This window comes from Neomonachus schauinslandi, chromosome 9 (genome assembly GCF_002201575.2).
Source record: "Neomonachus schauinslandi chromosome 9, ASM220157v2, whole genome shotgun sequence".
Lineage (NCBI taxonomy): Eukaryota > Metazoa > Chordata > Mammalia > Carnivora > Phocidae > Neomonachus > Neomonachus schauinslandi.
The window spans coordinates 47,302,103-47,308,761 of record NC_058411.1 but is presented as its reverse complement, the minus strand read 5'-3'; positions in this window follow the sequence as shown (position 1 = coordinate 47,308,761).

The window sequence follows — 6,659 nt, the reverse complement described above, 5'->3', positions numbered from 1 at the left end:
TCCATTCTGTACTGAACAGATTAAGGCTTTGATAATGGAGAATGCTTTCCCTGAGATCGAAAACATCTTAAATGAGATGTAAAACAATTAAAAGGCAATAACTTTTTTTACTACATAAGATTAGGAGGATGATCAAATTTTGTTTTGCCATGAACAAACCAATAAGACGTTTAGTGTCTGTCTCCATCTTTATATGCTGTTATGTTCCCTTGGTACAGAGTTTCTCACAATTAATTCAATAACCAACAAATCCTTATTGAGCATCCACTATGCTAGCACTGTTTTAGGTGCATTGAATATAGCAATAAACAAAACAGACAAGAATCCCTACTCTCATGGGGAAGAGAAACAATAAAGAAGGAAAATAAGTAAAACATACTGTGTTACATAGTAATAACTGTGGAGGTGAAAATAAAACAAGAAAATGAGGGTCTGCGATTTTAGGCAGTGTAACAGAATCCCTGGAGAAGGCTCTTGAGAAGGAGATATTGGAGTTACTTGGCAAATTGGAGGAATGGGAAGAAAGTCTATGTAGCTGGAGCAGAGGAGGAGCATAGTGGGAAATAAGTTAGGTAACAATGGCTAGAGCATCGAGGGCCTTGTAAGTCATTGCAAAGAATTTCACTTTGAGCAGGGGAGTGACGTGATCTAACAATGTTGTAATAAGATTGCTTTGGGTGCTGTGTTGATAATAGATTGATAGAGAACAAGGGTGAAAGTAGGAAGATCAATCAGAAGCTATTGCTGGCTTGGACCAGGGTAATAGCAGTAGAGAGGATGAGAAGCGCTCATATTTTGGACATATCTTAGAGACAGAACCAACAGGATTTGCTGACAGATTGAATATGAAGTGTGAGAGAAAGAAATCAAGGATCACTCCTGTAGGTATGTAAATCTTAATGATAGAACAGAACAGAGAGCTCAATAGAATAGCAAATTATACACTGAGAAGAACACAAGAGAAGCAGAGACTTGTTCCTGGCTCAGATAAGAAGGCCTGGTACTGCAGTATTGGTCATGTGGATGAAGAAGGAGTGATGAAACAAATGAGGAGACAATGGGGTTTTGTTACAGATGGTATGGAGGCGGGAGATGAAGGAGGGAACGAGGCACTCAAAGTGTCAGATTTCTGCCCAGGGCTTACCTCAGAAGGATAAGAGAACGAAAGTTTATTAGGACTTTGTTAATAAAGCCAGCTCTCAACACCTGGGGTTTTCCCAAAGACTGAAATACAGGCTAGCTTTTACATACATGGGAGAAGGAATCAGAATCTTATAGTTGGAAAAGAATTCTGAAACCAGCTAGGCTCACCTCATTTTATGCATGTGGGAACAAAACTGGAAAAAATAAGTGTTTTGCCTCAGATTATATTCCTGGTTAGTGGTAGAGTCAGACTAGTCTCAGAACTGGAGTTTTCTGTTCCCATGTTGCGCCTTTTTCTGCTGTGGCACAGTAAAAATCCCACTGTGAGTCCAGACTCTTTCTAACACAGTTGTTTTGGGCAAAGCAGTCCACGTTCCCTACTAAGTACTCCCCTTTTCAATGCTATTTCAATTCTTTGAATTACAGCACAGAGAAAGACTCAATTAGGTGCTCTTTTTTAAGAGTTATAATTTGCTATCTTATCAAGGAGGGTGCATTCCAGAATCCACAATCTGCAGACAGTCTCAGCAGTAGCCAAATGCATAGCGTTAGGTAAATTTTGAATACAAATCCTTAAATCCAGAGGCTTTGAATTCACATCTGTTTTCTAGAAGTTCCTGGACTTCTGGGAGCTTTTATTAAAGAATCCAGACTTTGCAGCTATAATTCTCCAGATAATGCTTTTGATAAGACTAATACTATATTGCATAATAGAGATATTTCCCCCTTGCAGTTGCTTTCTCAGTGAAGAAAATAAATTAGGGAGTTACTCATGTCTTAACAACTATTTTTTATTAATTTAGGATTAAATTTTTTTTTCTTTAGGATTAAAATTTCTTTTAAAGAAAGTGGTAAGGTGTGATTCTGGGCTAACCTCATAGCTCTGTGAGTCTTAGTTTTCTCATCTGAAAATGAAGGAATTGGACTAGTTGATTTTCAAAGGGTCTTTCAGCCCTATAGTTTTGTGCCACATAGGCAGGAGGAAATATACAAAAATTCAAACAGTTGCCCTAGTAGGACAGTGGGTATATAAGTGATTTCTCATCTTTAAAAATATTTATATTGTTGTTTTCACTAAAAAAGTAAAAGTTACAATGTCAGCATTATATAAAATCATTAGCATAAAAATAAAATTGCATGACTGTTCACTACATTCAAAGAAAGCCAAGGTTCTTATGCTATTTTTACTTTCTCTTGTAAGAAGTGTGTAATTTGAAAGGGTGAACTATGTGATAGAGGATTGTTCAAGAAAGGACCAAATGGACGTAAGACCTACATACGGAGCTTCTTCAAAAAAAAGAAAAGGGAGAGGAGCGTCTATTCTCTAACCCACTGTTCTTGGTCATATAACAAGATAAGCGAAATCCGAATCAGGAGGAAGTAATAACTGTAAGGATCTAGGGCTCTTCAAGCCTCCCAACTTTTGTTTTTACCCTTTGGAGGCAGAAGCTTTAGGAATTCCCTATGAAGGATAAGGATATGTGATGTTTACACAGTTCTGAAAATGCTTAATATTAGCAACTAGTTGGGTTCCCAAATTCTTACTGTCTGATGAGTCCCCCCCCAATAATGTAGAGTTTTAGTATAGTAAGTCTGATCAAAAAGAGTCAAGCTCTGTCCCTAAGTTTAGTTATTGTTCTTATATACTGTTATTGCCTAGATTTAGAGGTCCTCTGAAACCTTGCCAGGTAGCCAAAATGAGTTTCGTAGCTTGACAATGGTAGCCTTTGACTTCAGTTTTATGTCCTCTAGGCCTTTCTGTATCTTTGCCTCTCTAGCCCTAGCAAATTTTCTTCCAAAATTGGGTCTTATATTCAGCCACTTTCAGTTTTTTTTTAACTGTTCTTTGTAATTAACAACTTTTACTTGGCCTGCAGAAAGTTTTTTTTTGAGAAGTCATTACAAATTTGCCCAGGGCTGTCATTGGGGGGGGGGGTGGCTATTGACATGTACCTAATGTGGAAACACCTGCATCCTTTCCTCACTACATGGGAGCCAAGGGATACATCTCTACTCCATCTGCCTAAATAAGCCATACCACTATTTCTCTTTTGCTGTAGCTACTCCATGCTGATACAGAGTCCTCCTATAAAGATGATGTCCAGAAGTCCCAAATAGAAATTGAAACAAAATATTCATCTGTCTTCAGTAGCTATTGGGGATTTCACTAGTCTTTTAATACTGCCTTCTCTTACTCCAGCCTGGGGCCTACTGTGGGGCCTGTTCAGAGTCGTCCTGCCTCAAATGCTCTACTTTATTTCATGTCTTGTGGGAACTTCAATTATAAAGGAATGAGAATCAAACTAGCATCAGATTTTTCATCATCAACAAAGATTGCTATAAAACAATGGAACAATGCCTTCAAATAAATGAAGGAAAATCAGTTTTAGTTTACAATTCCATATCCACCCAAAGAGTCACTAGAAAGCAAAAGGAGAGTAAAGACATTTTTGGGCATGAAGGAACTCAGAAAGTGTACTTCCCATATATCCTATTCTAGTAAGTTACCAGAAAGTGTGTTCTAACAAAATGGGAGAATAAACTCACACACACAAAGAACAAGCAAAACAAAAAGAGAAAAATAAGGATTAAAGAAATAGTGAATCTAACCCAGGAGAGTAATGAATTTAAGTCTATGTATCACAATTGGACAACTGGAACTCAATCCAGATTGGAATTGGAATTAAGAGAACTCTAGGAGGAAGTACCTAGGAAAAGATGGAATTTAAGAAACATGTACAATTTGGAACAAATTAAGATGATAAAAGCTGAAGTTTCAGAAGAAAAAGAAAGGCAATGAAATATGAAAAACTTGTGGGAATACAGCAGCATGGCCCTTCTGAAAAGGACCTACTTGAGGATGAAATCCAACAAACCAAGATTTGTCAAATTTTTTAATTTTTTAATTTGTCTTGCATTTTCTTATATTAATACATCTTTAAAATTTTTTACTTTAAAGAGCTTAGTATCTTTAAAAACTTAATCCAGATTTATTTAGTCAAGACAGGTCTAAACAGGACATTAAATATCAGGATCCTGGGGCACCTGGGTGGCTCAGTCGGTTAAGTGGCTGCCTTCGGCTTAGGTCATGATCCCGGAGTCCTGGGATCAAGCCCCGCATTGGGCTCCCTGCTCAGTGGAGAGTCTGCTTCCCCTTCTCCCTCTGCCTGCCTCTCTGCCTACTTGTGCTCTCTATCTCTCTGTCAAATAAATAAATTAAATTAAATTAAATTAATAAATAAATATCAGGATCCTTTGCCTTTGGCTGGTGATGCTGTTTCCCTCATACTGATCAGGATTGAGGCACTAGAAATAACAATGTAGACAAAGAGCAGATTCAGTGGAGTGAGGAAATAGGAGGGCATGAACAGGAGGTTGTAGTCAGAGGGGAATTTTATGAGTTTTGAATGATAAGTTACCAGTTGGAAACATTAGCCAGTAGTTGGAGTAGAGTGGAAAAGATGGAATTGAGAAAGTTAAGGAATGTGAAGGCAGCATGTTAGAAGACATGGAATCTGGCAAGAATAAACTATGAGCCATCGAAAAAGGGTGAAGGGAATGTCTCGGAAATCAGTAGAAGAGGAAGAGGAAAGGATAGTATAAATAAAGGGCATAAAAATACTAGATTTCTTCCTTATAATTAATGTATTACAAAAAGGCCTCTGAATTCCATTAACTTCTATTGAGAAGTTCTGTTCACACAGTAGTGACATTCAAATACTGTGTTTCTCTAATGTATTGCATTGTTAAATTCACAGTATTATTAGGCCTCTAAACAAATTGATGCTTGGAATTTCCATAATAGTCTCCTCCAAATTTAGAGCACATATAGACTTGATGCCAGGGACTGATTATTTTATACATGATAATTAATAGAACTGAATGATCATATCTGGCAACAAAGAGAATTTTCTTAATTATAGTATCAATGATTTTTCCAGTGACAACATTGAGGATATTTCTTGAGTTTACAATGGCTGAGAATGGGGGGAAGAAGGAATTTTTTTTTTTAAAGATTTTATTTATTTATTTGAGAGAGAGAGAATGAGAGAGCACATGAGAGGGGGGAGGGTCAGAGGGAGAAGCAGGCTCCCCGCTGAGCAGGGAGCCTGATGCAGGACTCGATCCTGGGACTCTAGGATCATGACCTGAGCCGAAGGCAGTCGCTTAACCAACTGAGCCACCCAGGTGCCCAGAAGAAGGAATTTCAAGCTACTTTCTTTACTGTCTTCATTTCTCTTACCCCATACACACATCATCCGTCACATAAAAACTGCTCCCATCTAAATCCCAAACCTTATTGGATTCTAATAGTAGTATTAATAACTAATATTTGAACTCCAGACACTACTGAGTATGCTATGAGGATCCATGGCTGGACAGCCCAAATAAAGGACAAGCAGTATAGCTTTTGTTAAAGATATGGAGAAATTCTTCTACATCAAGTCATTGATTGGTTTCTCAGGTGAACATCCTTATAGTTGAATCCCTGCACACATTTCTTTGGATTAAACTTTTAGAAGTAGAATCTCTGGGTCAGAGTGTAGTAGGCTAGATAATGGCACCCCAAAGATGTCCACATCCTAATCCCTAGAACCTGTGAATACATTAACATGGTAAAAGGGACTTTGCAGTTGTGATTGAGTTAAGGATCTTGAGATGGGGGAAGTAGCTTGGATTTTCCAGGTGGGCCCAATGTAATCACAAGGGTCCTCATAAGAGTAGAAGGCGATGTAACGATGGAAGCAAGAGCTTGGAGTGATGTAAGAGCTATGAGCTAAGGAACATAGGTTAGCGTCGTCCATAAGCTGAAAAAGCAAAGGAAATTAATTCCCCCCTCAGAGCTTCCAGAAGGAACCAGCCGCGCAGACACTTGGACTTTAGCCCAGTGAGACGGATTTTGAACTTCTGAGTGATAAATTTATTTTGTTTTCCGCCACTAAATTTGTGGTAATTTGTCAATAAGAAACTAATGCAAACAGTTTGCAAATAGTTTCAAGGTTTTGATCACTGAATTTCCTATCACATTGTGTGAGTGTCTCTTTAATCTCCACTTGTTTACGTTCATGTCCTTTTTGATATAAATGGTCTATAAACTTTTCTAGGGTACAGAATATATCCTCTGCCTCTCTTTTCATCTCACAAAGTCTCCAGACCCCGATAGATCCACAAAAGTGTTTATTAACAATATTGATGAATTTCAATAGAGTAAGAAGTTACTGAAGAAAAATTTGACCTGAATTTTTTTTAAAGAAGTGTATAAGTTTTACTTTGAGCCCTCTGAAGTTACGTAAGTATCATATCATGTGTTTTGGAGTTAAGAAAAAAAGGAAAGCCAGTAGTAGGAATAAATATATCAAGAATCCCTAATATCTCATGCTAAAAGGACAAACTTAGCAGACCCATTATACTATTTTGTTACCAAATGAGAGAAGCAATGGGAAAAAATTAAAGGAAAGAAATAGAAACATCATATTACACAGATTAATATGCAGACACCTGGATGTAGATAATGA